Genomic DNA, 15,660 nt, shown 5'->3' with positions numbered 1-15,660 from the left:
GTAGATCATAATGTGGGAGAACAGTGTCTAACATCACCGTTTCCTCTACCTTTGAAAAGTCGCCTTACACTGGTTTGTCCATTGCCATTTCTTCACTATCGGTCATAATGAGTTCAAGGGGTGGAGCACAGTAGCCACATTTGGCGGGAGTCTGTTATAGTAATTAACAAATCCTAAAAGGAACCACGACTGTGACACATCCTTTGGCCTTGGTGCATCCACCACCGCTTGAATTTTCTCAGCACACCTGTATAATTCTTGTGCATCAATGGAGTGACCACAGTAAGTGATTTAAAGAATTCACACTTGTTGCATTGTGCTTTCAGCCCATAACCTTCTAATCATTTTAACACTGTTTTGAAATTTTGGAGATGTTCCTTGTCATCCTTACCAGTAACAATGATGTCATCCAGGCAACACTGAATGCCTAGTCAGCATTGCAGCACCTGGTCCAAAGATTTCTGCCAGAGTGCGGGTGCAGATGCTGTTCCAAAAATAAGCCTATAAAAGCCATAAAGCCTTTTGTGTATGTTTATGATGAGAAACATCTTGGACTCTTTTTCCATGTCCATCTTCAGGTAGGCAATCAGCTAGGTCCACTTTACTGAAGTGTTGTCCTTCCAAAAGGTTTGCCAAGATACCCTCTATCCTGAGCAGTGGGCATTGATCTATGTGCTGTACTTGGTTGATGGTGACCTTAAAATCACCATAGATCCTGACAGACCCATTCTACTTGGCTACTGGGTCCACTGGTGTTGCCCATGGGATCCACTCAATCTTGCAAAGACTTTCTAAGGCACACATGCGATCTTGCTCACTGGCTACATTTTCATGGATTGTATAAAGAACCAGACTAGATTTGTAAAACTTAGGTGTGGCAATTTCATTTAACACTATTTTAACCTTGATATGTTTTGAGTTTTCCAATGCCACCGATGTGCTAACATTCAGTATCTTTCTTAATTCACTTTCAGTTGACTCGATGGCTAGGAAAATGGCATTCAAATGGTGGATGGATCTCCAATCACGCTGGAGCCTTCTCAGCCAATCATGACCCCACAATACTGGCCCTTCTGTTTTTACTACATAAAAGCACAATTTGGCTTGTTGGCTGTTGAATGTAATTCCCACAAGTGTTCTTGGTTGCACTTCTGCGGGCTTCAGTTTAGTATCTTTGAAGTGCCATTCAAACCAATTTTGTGGAATTGACTGAGGCAGCTGAGCCAATGTCCAATTCCATTTCAATTAATATGCTGTTCTTTTCTGGTATAAGGCATATTGTTTGTATCTCAAACACAGGAAAATCTACAGATGCTGGAAATCTAAGGCAATACATACAAGATGCTGGAGGAACCCAGTAACACAATTTGTTCCGCCAAGCAAGTCTCCTTCTAGACGCTGCAATTTTTTTCATGTTCACTTTCATTCTGACTGCAACTCAGTTATGTCTCTGCTGTTTCCATTGACGCAGTGATTTCAACTGCTCTTTTAAATGTGGATTATGCTTCAGTTAGGAGTTGTTTTCTTGTAAGATTACACAAACTAAGCAATCTCTCAGTGCATCGTTATACCAATCACCGAACTGACAATGCTCAGACAGACAATCAGCCACATAAGTTGAAATGGACTCCCTTTCCTTTTGATTCCACTTATGAAAACTAAAATGTTCTTCAGTCAGCAATGGTTTCAATTCTAAATGTTCTGGCATTACTTTCACGATGTCAGCAAAGCTCACTTCGGCTGGTTTGGTAGCAACAGTTAAACTTCTAAGCAAACTGTATGCCTTTCCATCTACTGCACTCAGCAACTTTGGTACTTGTTTGTCATTGGCTGCTTCATTTGCTTCAAAACACTGCTCAATTAATTCTATAGACGTCACCCAGTTATCTTTTGTGCAATCAAATGTATCTACCTTTCCAAAGCAACCAGCCCTCTCTATTTTTATTTATTAATTATTATCACCTGGTACTCAGTATTTATGTTCCCGTGAACTTCACCTGTTTCTGCTTTTCTTTAAAAAAAACTCGACCGTTGATCTCCTGTTACGAAGAAAGTGTGCTGAATTGAAAAACTTACTCATCACCACTGGTATGTTTTGTAACTATAGAACGTAAAACTAATTGAAAGAAAACCACAGAGCTGGGGATAAATGATTACACACTTATGATGTGTTGACATGATAATGTATGCTATTCATGTTCTTTTACATATTACCCATAATGAATTATGTAAGCAAGCAAAGAATGCTTAAACAAACAATATATTTACAATATTACTCAAATATTACTGAAATATTAAATACCAACACAAATCATTAGGTATATTCAAGGTGAATATAAATATTTGAAAGATTGAGGATTGGAGGGTTTTGGAAAAGTGACACAGAAGAGGAGTCAAAGCCAGCATAGACCCTGCCACAACCATACTGAATAGTGGAGCAGGCCGGTGGGGCCTGTTGACCTACTGCTATCCCATTTCTTTATTTTCCTGGAGTTGTACTAGCTAACTCTCCTTTTAACCAGCAGCACATAAAAAAAATTACAGAGCCTCTCCAGAGTTTGAACTCACAACATACAACTTATGGACAGACTGTACATATAAAATAAGCACTTGGAAGACCACCGGGATGGCTTTGCTTTCCGCCGCAGGGCCAAGATATGTTTTGCTGCTCTGGAGACTCAGTTTGTAGCCACACTTTGAATCCTGAACCATCGGGTTACGAACTGATCCCTGGAACAGAACCCTGGGGAGGACCTGCACAATATGCCAAATGTTGTTGCATTATTGTCTGTGGCTAATAGCTAAAAACAAATTAGCAACCAAGTTTCTGAGATTAAAGCACTGGTTCCACTGTAGAATATAATTCGTAGGTTGTGAAGTGTTTTGGCTACAAAAGATTGAATTGAATTGACTTTACTTCTTACATCCTTTGCATACATGAGGAGTAAAAATCTTCACATTAAGTCTCCATCTAAATGTGCAATATGCAATCATAGTAATTTATAATAAATAGAACAGTCAATGTAAGATAGAAATACACTCAAGTCAGCATTGGTTAATCAGTCTGATGGCCTGATGGAGGAAGCTGTCCCGGAGCCTATTGGTCCTGGTTTTTTTGCTGCTGTGTCACTTCCCACATGGTAGCAGCTGGAATAGATTGTGGTTGGGGTGACTCGGGTTCCCAGTGATCCTTTGGGCCCTTTTTACATATCTGTCGTCGTAAATGTTCTGAATCATGGGAAGTTCACAACTATAGATGCACTGGGCTGTCTGCACCACTCTCTGCAGAGTCCTGCAATTAAGGGAGGTACAGTTCTCATATCAGACAGTGATGCAGCCGGTCAGGATGCTCTCAATTGTGCCCCCGTGGAAAGTTCTTAGGATTTGGGGGCCCATACCAAACTTCCTCAACCGTCTGAGGTGAAAGAGGTGTTATTGTGCCTTTTTCACCAAATAGCTGGTGTGTACAGACCACGTGAGGTCGTTGCTGATGTGGATGCCGAGGAACTTAAAGCTGGTTACCCCTCTCAACCCCAGATCCATTGATTCAGTAGGGGTTAGCCCATCTCCATTCCTCCTGTAATCCACAACCAGCTCCTTTGTTTTTGTGACATTGAGGGAGAGGTTGTTTTCTTGACAGTACTCTGTCGAGGAGATGACTTCTTCCCTGTATGCCACCTCCAGACATCCCACCCTGCAAAAACTCATTTCAGGAAGGCATCACCACCATTTCAGGGAGGTAGCACCCCCCCCCCCCGCAACACCATATCCCCCCCACCCCCTCGACCTCTAAGGGTGTATGTAATACTTTGTTTAGTGATTTTGTCTAATCTATAAACCAAGTTGGGTATATGCAGCAAATGTGACATTAAAATATGTACTTTTATTATATTATATTATCATGTTTATTCTATTACAACTTCAAGCAAGTCTACAGGGAGTTTGGCTTCATCACGTAGGACATCAATAGCCTAGCTCCTTAGCAGCTAGCCAGCTAGTTTAAATAACGTTAGCTATGCTGTAATGACACCTGTTAAACTCACCTCAACATGTCTTTTACGTTTTAACTCACCATGGGCAATAGAAAAGTCACTGTTGCAAACAGTGCAGCGAGCAACACTGTCATTATTTTTGAGGTCGACTGTAAAGCCCTCCCACAGAGAAAACTGATAGGTCTACTTAGCAGAGGTCCCCAACATTTTTTGCACTGCAGACCGGTTTAATATTGACAAGATTCTTGCGGACTGGCCGACCAGGGGGTGGGCGTGGGGGTGTGGGGGGTGTTAATCACGACCGGAATATAGGTGATAAGTCAATAGCATCATAACATTTTAAGTAACGTTTGGATGTTAAACACATAGTGCATATTTTCCTCGTATGAACATATAAAATCATTGCAACACACCAATATCGCTGAATCAGTGGGAGCCCTGGGCTTGTTTTCCTGCAACAAGACGGTCCTATCAAGGGGTGATGGGAGACAGCGATACTCGAAGGGGGTTCCTTATGTCCAGTCTATTCCGCAATTTAGTTTTCGTTACATTCATTGCAGAAAGCTCCGTTTTGCAGCGATATGATGTTGGAAATGGAAGCAATGTTTTCAGTGCTTTCGTGGCTGTCTCAGGATATTCAGCCTTTGATCCAGAATGCCAGCAGAGATGTTATGTCAAACATACTTCTCAGCCCGTCGTCATTTACAAGCTCGAGGAGTTGATCATTTTCCCGCGCTGACATAGATGACGTGTGCGTAATGACCTCACGAGCGTTCAAGTTCAACAGTGCGTGACAGTGAATGAGGAAAGGTGCCAATGACTCATATCGTTTCATATCGCCAAATCATATTGTTTCCTCACGGCCCAGTGGTTGGGAACCACTCTTAGCACGAAGAGAGACCAATCAGGATGCTCCCTCTCCCTCTCAAAAAAATCTACTTCCAGGATATCGTATATAATTTCCGGGCATCAGGGAGTCACTATTGATATGCGGGAGACTCCCGGATCTTCCAGGAGAGGTGGGATGTCTGCACCTCGTTATTGTTTGAGATTAGGCCAATCAATCTAATGTCATCGGCAAATTTAATTGTTGTATAAATGCAAATCTCAGTCATCTCTTAAGTGCAAACAACTGCAGTCACCAAAATGACATACTCATTTCCTCTCTAGTTCTACATGTGCTCCCACTGTGCTTGATGTGTTGATTGACAACTCATACTGATCGCTCTGCGTAATCAAATAACATCCAAGAAACAAAACAGAACGTTTTACCCTAGTCTCACTGAAGTGCAAACAGTCCATCCAAGAAAAGACTAATGTGAAAAATGTACAATGCAGTTCAAGTCAATGGTGACGTGACAGGGACTCTTTGTTAAGCCTGGTTACTGTAACAAAGACAACTTACATTTATTTAATGTGACAAAATGTTCTAAGGTGTTTCACATTAACTGCTTCAGATTAATTTGCCACCAAATCTCTTATGGAGAACTTAGATGGATGCTACCGTGATTCAAGTAGAAGAGCAGCTGTCTCACAACACCAGTGACCCCGGTTCAATTCAAACCACCAGTAATGCTTTTGTGTGGTATTCACATTCTCCCTATAATCACCGGGTTTCCTTCCACATTCCTAAAGCATGCAGGTTGTGTAGGTTACTCGGCCACTGTAAATTGCTCCTGGTTATAGTTTAGAATCTGGAGGCATGGGAAATTGATGGAAAGTACAGTGAATAAGATGAGATTGATGTAGGGTTAGTGTAAATTGGGGTTCCAAACCTTTTTTCTGCCAATAATGGAGGGGTCTGTGGACTCCCAGGCTGGGAACTCCAGTGTAAGGGCTGCTTGATGCCGCAGACCTGGTGAGGCAATGACACTGTTTCCATTAGGTGTATCTATCATACTCTATAACATTGAACGACCAGCAGTGTACCAGACCAAGCTTACCCAAGTACAGATGCTACCTGACCATCTAGTGACATACTTGAATGGCAACTTAGCTGTGGTGTACATTATAGTACATAGTATTCCATCCCTGAAATACTACCGATGGGCTTTCACAATTAGCAAGTTGAGGGCTAAGCTTTGCCAACGGTAGAAATTACAAGTAGATGAAAAATAGAGTGCAAATGATGAAACCCCATGCTGTGTTTGGAAAACCCTCCAAGACAGGCCTCTTCATGGTTGGACCATAGTGAGAGCAGTGACGCTACCCAATAATCAGCTGCTTCCAGGCTGCTGTGCTCTAAAGTGCTTGCACAACAGCCAAGGACTGATCAGAACCCTAGGCAGTGAGATCCAGCTTCAAGAAGAGGTCAGAAAATAGCAAGTTTTCTTGAGGAGAACAAGGGAGGCTGAGAAACATAGATTAAAGAAATGTACTATTGTAAACTGAGATTAGCTTTTGAATCTTAAAAGTGACCCCAAATAGATTTGAATTTAAAGAGTAGGGTACTTAACTATGAGATATGAGAAAGTAACCAGGTCTGACAGAGTGACATTTTCCCTTACTTCAATCCTATCTAAAGATTAGGTGACTCAACACAGAGTTCAAATTTAGGATCTTCCAAAGTTGTACGGCCCAGTCAAAACAATGTTGAGTGATTACCAAATGATCTTGGAGAGCAGACGAGTGAACATGACCTTTGGAAGTAGTGCTGCAGCACCTAGAGTGATTAGCGTTATTTATTGGTGGCACTTGAATAGAAACAGCTTCAGACTGTCTGGTTCACCTAGGTTTACTCTCCCCCACCACGCCCACATCCCTTTAATAGGGAATATCCACTCCCCATCTGGTTACACCAACCACCTACCAGCCTCTATCCCCACACGCCCATTCCCGTACTGCTATATGCTGGCAACCTTTCCTTTTCTCTCTCAACCCTGATTCAGGGTCTTGACTCAGAATGTCAATTTGCACCTTTTATTCTTAGATTTGCTGCTTGACCCTCTGATTTCTTCCAGCATCTTGTTCCAAATTTCATCTTATGAAGTCTCTTCCTTTCATGATCTCAAATCCCACCTTGGCAACAGGAGAATTTACATTCAAGTAATGAAATAAAACTAGGATTTGAATTGAAAACCAGCTTCTTACCTCATCCCCCCTCTCCCAGTCAGAGTAACCAAGAAGCTACCTACACAGCATTAAGACAACCCATTTGATTCACTCATGTTATTCAGGGAAGGAAATCTGAAAACCCTTATTTAGTCTGGCCTTAGTGTAACTCCAGATTCACTAACAGGGCGAATTGTTAATTACCCTCTCAATACAGGAGTAATTAAGGATGGATAATAATGTTCTCACAACCTATGCACTCACTTTCAAGCACTCTTCATCTTTATCTTCATCTTGATATTTATTGTTTATTTATTTATTACTATTATTTCTTCTTTTCGTATTTGCAGAGTTTGTGTCTTCTGCACTCTGGTTGAATGGCCTAGCTGGGCAATCTTTCATTGGTTCTGTTATGAGTATTCCCACAAGAAAATCAGTCTTAGGGTTGTATATGGTGACATGTACTTTGACATGTTCTATGGTGTATATGTACTTTGATAATAAAACTTACTTTGAACTTGAAATGCAAACAATATCAAATTAAAAATAAACCTCGCCCTACATGCACAATTACCAGATTCTAGAGGTGCTGGAAATCTTGAACAAAGCATACAAAATGCTGGAAGAACTCAGGAAGTCAGGCAGCATATATAGAGGGAACAAACAGTCGGCATTTCAACCAAGAATTTTCCCCCATCCATCCTTCTCTCTTTTTCCATTCTTCATTCTTGTTACCCCCTTACCCCTTTTCTTCCCCTCAGCTGCCCTTCAGCTCCCTCTGGTTCCCTTCCTCGTTCCTTTTTTTCCCATGGTCCACTCTCCTCTCCTATCAGATTCCTTCTTCTTCAGCCCTTTACCTCTTCCACCTATCACCTCCCAGATTCTTACTTCATTCCCCCCCCTCCGACCTACCCACCTTCCTCCTCAACTGACAACTTCTTCCCCTCTTCCCAACCTTCTTATTCTGGCGTCTGCCCCCTTCCTTTCCAGTCCTGATGAAGAATCTCAGTCCAAACTGTTGGCTGTTTATTCCCCTCCTTAGATGTTGCCTGACTTGCTGAGTTCCTCCAGTGTTGTGTGTGTGTTGCTCACCCTACATGCAGTAGTGTTCCTTTGAATACAAATACAGAGCAGCCACCTGGCTAACCATTCATTCTTTTTACATGGGCTCATCTTTTTGGGTCTTGATGATGGGTCTCCCCAGAAACGTCAACTCTTTATTCCTTTCCGTAGATGCTGCCTGACCTACTGATTTCCTCCAGCATTTTGTGTGTGTTACTTCAGATCTCCAGTATCTGCAAAACCTCTTGTGTTTATCATTTTTTAAGGTCAGATGCTGAAACGCAAGGTATTGATATTCATCTATAACTGTGACTTTTAACCATCGCCTCCACCCATTTCAGTTTTAGACTTTTTAAACCGGTGCTGATTATGGTTGTTGTGTTTCAAGTCAATGTGAAAGTAATTATTTTCATCTCTTTCTAAAACACTAAATTGCTGCAGTAATGGGCATGCCACAGCACAGATACAGTGATCTGAGAAGGGCAGTGAGGAATATACTTAACTACGTATATTTAACAATTAAGTAGCATGAGCATCATCTTTACCATAAACTCATGAAATAGATAACAAGCAGTAAATTATTTTTTATAGTGCAGGCCATTGCTGTTTTGCATAACAACTCACTTCACACAGTAAGATCCCACAAACAGGAAATAAGATAACTGAGCAGTTAATCTTGCCAGGACACGAGAAGAATAGAGCCATGTGATCCTGGACTCAAGATCCAATAGAAATGCCAAAGCAGTTCTGATACTAAAATATGCAAATGCAACACTAATATAATTACTCCAAGTACAATTGTGCAAAGAGTCCCTATATTTCACACTTTCTGCTAACTGGTCTCAGTTCAGTCATAACAACTACATGTCTGCCTAACCCATTTATAGACTGAAACCCAACTACGGAAACTCTTTAGAAAATCTCAGCTGACAACTGAATATAGTTTGGCACTATCCAAGCCTGAGTCTTCAAGATGAAGCATTAAAGCAAGGCTCCGTCGGCTTTCTCAACGCAGCCTAAATGATTCCATGGCATTATTTTGAAATACAAGGTAATCTTCTCAGTCTGCTGAACAATACTAATTTGTCAACCATCACCAATACAATGGATTATTATTTTGCCTTTTGGTGGGACCACACAGTACAATGCTGTCTGCCAATCAAAATTTCATGTACTTTATTAGCTGTGAAGAGCAATACGGTGTCCCGTGGTCACAAAATGAGCTCAACTGCAAATTATTTCTCTTACTTTATACTGCTATTGCATAATACAGAAATCAAGCAAACATTTGCACAAACAGGCATTATCGGTTAAGTGCATGTTAAAATCTGTTAGCCAACCTGTTTTAATAGAATGCAAAAACTCAGCTGTATGACACCTTTCTCAAAGTAGGTGAAGTTCAGCACACAAGAGCTTGTAACCAGAAGCAAAATGAGGGAGATCCAGTTTGACCATGACCCAAGGGCACTTCATCGTAGACGCTTGGCCCTAGATTTTCTCCACGGAAGGAAAGGGGAAAACACGCCCAGCCTTCATCTCCTTCTGATGGTGTGTGTGCATGTGGAATCAGAGTATGCAATCACCAAATGTCATCGAGATTCCACCCGCCCCCAGTGCTGCAAAGGATGTACTTAGCCTCACCACTGCAAAGCTTAACTGTCCTTCATAGAAAAGTTTCTGCAGAAATCACCTCTAACCACAAGACCACCAGGCAGTGGTCAGTATGGAACATACCAGAGGATCTGTAGGGAAAGGACATAGTCTATTGGTTTCCGAAAGAGATTGTTAAAGTCAACACCAGAACTCTCAATAAGCACCGGGACCTTGCATAACTTGCAGTGGGAGAGATTCTATCGATCACAAACTTCCTGCACAGTTGGCGTCAAATTCCCACTACATGCTGCCTTCAAAATAGCTACATAGCAGATGAGATGATCGTCTGCCTGTTTCTGGATTGTGTGTTTGCCAAGAAGGTTTGGAAAAGGACAGCATGGTGCTTGTCAAAGTTCAGATGCATATCAGCAACCTCTGCAAAATCTACAGGCACAAAGTAAGGCAAGCACCAACTGCTGCTGAAAGATCATCAACTTGCTGAAAGTAGTACTTCCAGTCAAGATGGTGCTGATCTGCAGTCTCTGTCAAGATTGCAGCTCAGATTTAGTTGTTTTTCTTTAATTCATAGGGATGGTTTTGAGGACAGAGAGTGGAGTTAGGAGGACAGGATAGGGATGGTGGAGAAGTTACAGATCAGGCCAGAGTCTAGGTCTCTCTCCTGTACTTTGCGTTAAGATATGTGAAACAGACGTGCCGTCAAGATGGCAGGCGCTCCGGGGGAGGAGCAGCAAGGACATAGGTTGGTGGGTCTCAGGATCAGATATCCGTACAAGCAGGGGCCACAACAGTCTGTAGCTCGAGGCTAGTCCTCAGGTTGATACTGAAAAATCAAAGGGAGAATTGAGGAAAGAGGGACCTTGGTTTGCAAAGCCAAAGATCCAGCACAGGTAGGTAAGGTAGTTAATAAGGGAAGTTGGCCTTCATTACTTGGGGCATTAAATGCAAGAAAAGAGCAGCTAGGCTCCAACTTGTAAAGACATTGGTCAAACTCTGCTGGAGCACTGCACACATTTGTGGTCACCACACTATAGCGAAGAATGTGATGGCACCGAAGAGGATGCAAAAGAAATTCACCAAGGTATTGCCTGGGATGAAGTATTTTAATTATGAGAAAAGACTGGAGAGACTAGTCAGTTTTCACTGGAGCAGAGCAGATTAAAATGGGCATGACAGAGGTGCATAAAATTATAAGGGCTATGATAAGAGAGACTACAGGAATCCTTTTTCCTTATCAGAGGTGAATGAGAGGACACAGAATACAGGTAAGGGGTACAAGATTTAAAAGGAATCTGATGGGGATATTTTTCTCCCAGAGAGTGGCAAATACCTGGAATGTCACAGAGAGTGATGGAAAGAGATGGAAAGATAGCATCTGTCTTGTCTAGCACTGAGGGTTACAGGACTAGTGCTGCAAAATGGGATTAATACAGATAGGAATTCACTGGTTAGTGGGGGGGGGTGTTAAATAGCCCATTTACATGCTAATGACATCATCTCCCACACGAGAGAGTCCAAACACCTGCTCCTACTACTGCCAACATTAAACAGCGATACCACTGCCAAGTCCCAATCATCAGTGCCATGTTGGTCACATTGACCAGAAACCTAATCAATGCAGGCACATAAAACTGTGGCTATGAGAGTATTCGCCTCAACCTGAAATACTTCACCTCTTGACATGCCAAAGCTTTTCCACCATCTAAAAGACCCAAAATGTGCAGAAAGCTCTCCACTTCCCTAGCTGTGTAATTCCAACAATAAATTTGACATCATTGAAGACAAAGTAGACCATTTGACTGCCTATCCAACCACCACACCAAATATCCACTCCAACTACCATGGCATGTTATGGCTGTTGTGAGTACTCAATGCAGCACCACAAACACGAGAAAATCTGCAGATGCTGGAGATCCAAAGCAACACACTCAAAATCCTTAAGTCCTGAATAAGGGTTTTGGCCCAAAACATCGACTGTTTACTCTTTTCCATAAATGCTGCCCGGCCTGCTGTCCAAGTTGCATGCCATCTTGGACAATGTCTCCTATCCATTACATATTGTACTGGTTGGGTACAGGAGTACATTCAGCCAGAGACTCATTCCACTGAGATGCAATACAGAGCATCATAGGAAGTCATTCCTGCCTGTGGCCATCAAAACTTACAACTCCTCCCTTGGAGGGTTAGACACCCTGAGCAAATAGGCTGGTCCTAGACTTATTTCCTGGCATAATTTACATATTACTATTTAATTATTTATGGTTTTATTACTACTTAATTATTTATGGTGCAACTGTAACAAAAACCAATTTCCCCCGGGATCAATAAAGTATGACTATGACTATGACTATGACTGTGAGTTCCTCCAGCATTTTGTGTGACTCAATACAGCAACTTACTAAGGCTCCTTTGACAGCAATATCTGAAAACTATGACCTTGCTATTTACAAGGACAAAGGCAACAGGCATATGGGAATAACAGAGGCTGCAAGTTTGTTTTCATGTTACATACCACTGTGACTTGTAAAAATGTCCCTTTATGCTGCTGGGTTAAATTCCTGGAACCTTTTTACCTATTGGCACTTGCATATACATTCACCACAAAGACCAAAGAACTTTTTTAACAAAGAAAATCAATAAAAGATTTAATGCAAAAGTGCATTAAAATGTGCACAGGCTTTAAAACTATATTCTGAAAATACGTGAGCATTCACTCTACATGAAAAACTACATGAGAAGCTCTTCCTGTTTATCTCTCTTGTAAAGTTAGTGTCTCATTTATGCAACATTAGTGGTATCTGCACATCCTGTTTCTGGAGCCTGGATAAGCACCTACATATTTTTGTTATCTTGAGTTCATTTTGGGTTGTACTTTCCCTAGTTTTTGACCCCTCTCCCTGTACATCCCGCTCCTTTGCTTCCTCGGGGCACTGACCTAACCTGACCAATGTCACCCAAGTGAACTAATATCAACACTAGTGGCAATTGTGATGCCTGATCTTAATCCTATTAACGTGTAGTGACAAGCAGGAGCCAAGGACAGCAAACAGGAATTTAAAAAAGAAGTAAGACATCTTTTTTGTAACTGCGCTAAATTGCAAAAATAAAATTTCACATTTGCATAGAGCCTTTCTTGACGTCAGGATGCTCAAAGTATTTCACAGAAAAAAATAATATAAATCATTTACTGTTTCAGTGTAGGTAAAGATGACAGTCCTGTTTGCACAGCAAAACCCCACAAGGTTGAAACTTCTGTCTTTGTGCCGACAAAGCTCAATGCAAACTCACAGAGCAGCACCCTCTTTTCCAATATGGCATATTACAACCTTTCAAACACAATATTGAATTTAACAATGTCATATAATCAGCCTGTCTCGCATTTCCACACAAGTTGCTTCTCATGACATCTGAGAGTTAATTTGTTATCTCTTACTCTAAAAGGGTACGAAACAGGTTTACCAGAATCCCGCTTGGATTAGACATATTTCAAAGTTCGAAGTAAATTTACTATCAAAATACCCATATGTCACCACAGATAACCCTGAGATTCGTCTTCTTGTGGGCACTCTGAGCGCACACAAAGAAACTCCATAGAACCAATGAAAAACCGTACACAACAAGGCAGACAAACAACCAATGCACAAAAGACAATAAACTGTAAATAAGCAATAGATATGGAGACCATGAGATGAAGAATCCTCGAAAGCGGGTCCGTAAATTGTAGGAACAGTTCAGAGTTGGCATGAGTGAAGTTGTCCCCTCTGGTTCAGGAGGCTGATGGTTGAGGGGTAATAACCGTAGAACCATAGAACACTGAACCTGGTGGTGTGGATCCTGAGGCTCCTGTACCTCCTTCCTGATGGCAGCAGTGAGAAGAGAGCAAGGTCTGGATGGTGGACAAACTTGGGCTGTTTTCTCTGGCGCATCGGAGACTGAGGGGAAACCTGATAGGCATAACATTATGAGAGGCATAGAGAGGGTAAGCAGAGTCTTTCTCCTAGGGTAGAAATGTCAAATGCTACTGAAATGCATTTAAGGTGAGAGGTGATAAAATTTAAAAGAGATGTGCAGGGCAAGTGTTTTACCTGGGTGCCTCGACCAGGCTGCAAGGCTGGTGGTGGTGGAAGCAGAGATGATAGTGGCTTTCAAGAAACGTTCAGATAGAAATACGAATATGCACAGAAGGGGGGGGGGATGTGGATCATGGAGGGATTTAGCTGAATTTGGCATTGTGTTTGGCACAGACCATGGACTGAAGAGTCTGCTCCTGTGCTATAACACTTCCTCCAGATGTATCTGTACTATCTCCTTAACAAGCACTGCCACCACTTGTGTCATGTAATCACTCCCACTTTCTGTCATGACACAGACTCTTCCTTCAATTCTCTGTCTCGCCTCCATTTCTGCAACGTAAAGCTGGTTTAATTTCTAACTTTCCCTGGATTTGATAAAAAGGATCAACCTTAATAACTGTTACGCTCTTTCTCTCTCTCTCTCTCTCTCTCTCTCTCTCTCTCTCTCTCTCTCACACACACACACACACACACACACACACACAGATACCACCTGAGTAGCAACAGTACCAAGTTTTATTTCTGATTTTCGGTACCTGCAGTATTTTACTTTGGAAAAAAAAACTGTTCTCTAATGACTCTGGTTGCGGGAAGGGCACCAGTCGGATGCTGAGCTCACCCGAGAGGGTAAACGATGCCTTGGTTTAAAGTCTCACCATGAGCTGGCAGTTCTCACAGTACAGCACTCCCTCAGTGTCACATATGTATATCACGCTCAAATTTGTTTCAGATCCACCAAGTTCAGACCAGATGCAACAAACTGACACCTTCTCCGTTTTGTTGATCAGCTAGCCAGCTGGACTTACAGACTTTAGACTAAACACAATCATACCAGTATTCATACCAGCTCTTGAGCAACACCCTTTGCTTTGAAGATGAAACGATTCATATATTAACTCCTTCCCTTTTTTCTGCATACAACCCTGAATGGAAGTTGGCGTTACTCAGTCTTAAACAAATCAACTTCGCCAGCTCAATCAGCAACTGGAGGAGAAATAAGGGGAAAATTCGTTACCTGAGCTACTGACTTGGCAGCAAACATTCAATTCCTTTAACAAAAGTGGACACGTTGAAAAGATTTCAGATCTGAAGAGGCACGCACAGCCTTACAGCATCTCGGCGGAATCCCAGCCAGGACGCCTATGATTGTGAAGAGGTGGTCATGGTAAAATCCAAATGCTTTCATCAACACCAGGTAGTCGGTACGCCCTGTCATCCGCTCCCACCGTGCACACACACACACACACACACAAACACGCGCGCGAAGTGATCAGGGCAAAACTCAACACCGGAGAATGTGAGGGCGTGCCCTTGCGAATCCACGGCCCTGTCAATCATACGCTGGCTCCTAGCATCAGCCAATCAGACCACAGTACGGTCTGCCCCAGTTAAATCAAGTTCTCGATACTTCAAGCAGAGAGAGCCCCTCAGTGTTAATACTTACCGCTACTGTTTTCTTGAACTTTGAAGGTTTTCGCTATCAAATTATCAGTTAGCTCGCCCCTTTCCTGTTTTGAATAGTTTGAGCGCGAAGCCGGTTTAATCTGATTTCTTTTAACTGCACGGTCGGTCCTGCCGAGGTCTGTTGCCAGCAGCTCTCTAAGCACAGGAAGATCAGCTCTCGGATGTTGCAATTGTGTAACTTTCACTGAATGTTGTTTAAAAAAAAACGGAATGGTGCAGCCGGAGAGTCGTTCAGTATTTCTCAAATCAACTACTGATGAGATGACTACATGCAACAGCGTGTCAGTGTCAGCCTGAAATTTTACATATTTACTCATTCCTGGGAGATCTCCAGTAAAAATGATCATTGTAATTTCGAAAGAAAGAATTTGAATTCATATAACAAGTCCTCACACTTCTTGAAAACA

At 42.1% G+C, this 15,660-nt stretch overlaps 1 protein-coding gene across 4 annotated transcripts in view; it reads right to left on the bottom strand.

Annotated features, from left to right (window-relative positions):
* LOC140212061 (paladin-like) overlaps positions 1–15,400 on the bottom strand; it is a 288,234-nt gene extending 272,834 nt beyond the window's left edge. For 2 of the 4 annotated variants that reach the window (XM_072282526.1, XM_072282527.1), the window contains exon 1: positions 14,805–15,076. The gene's annotated coding sequence lies outside the window, so the exon portion shown is untranslated. Of the gene's footprint in view, positions 1–14,804; positions 15,078–15,233 lie in introns of those variants that run through there. The other 2 variants (XM_072282528.1, XM_072282529.1) reach the window with 2 other exon arrangements.
* Between the last annotated feature and the right edge of the window lie 260 nt (positions 15,401–15,660).

The sequence above is a fragment of the Mobula birostris genome, chromosome 18 (genome assembly GCF_030028105.1).
Source record: "Mobula birostris isolate sMobBir1 chromosome 18, sMobBir1.hap1, whole genome shotgun sequence".
In the NCBI taxonomy this organism is placed as follows: domain Eukaryota; kingdom Metazoa; phylum Chordata; class Chondrichthyes; order Myliobatiformes; family Myliobatidae; genus Mobula; species Mobula birostris.
Note: the sequence above shows the minus strand (reverse complement) of the source record. Positions and strands in the feature narration are given on the sequence as shown.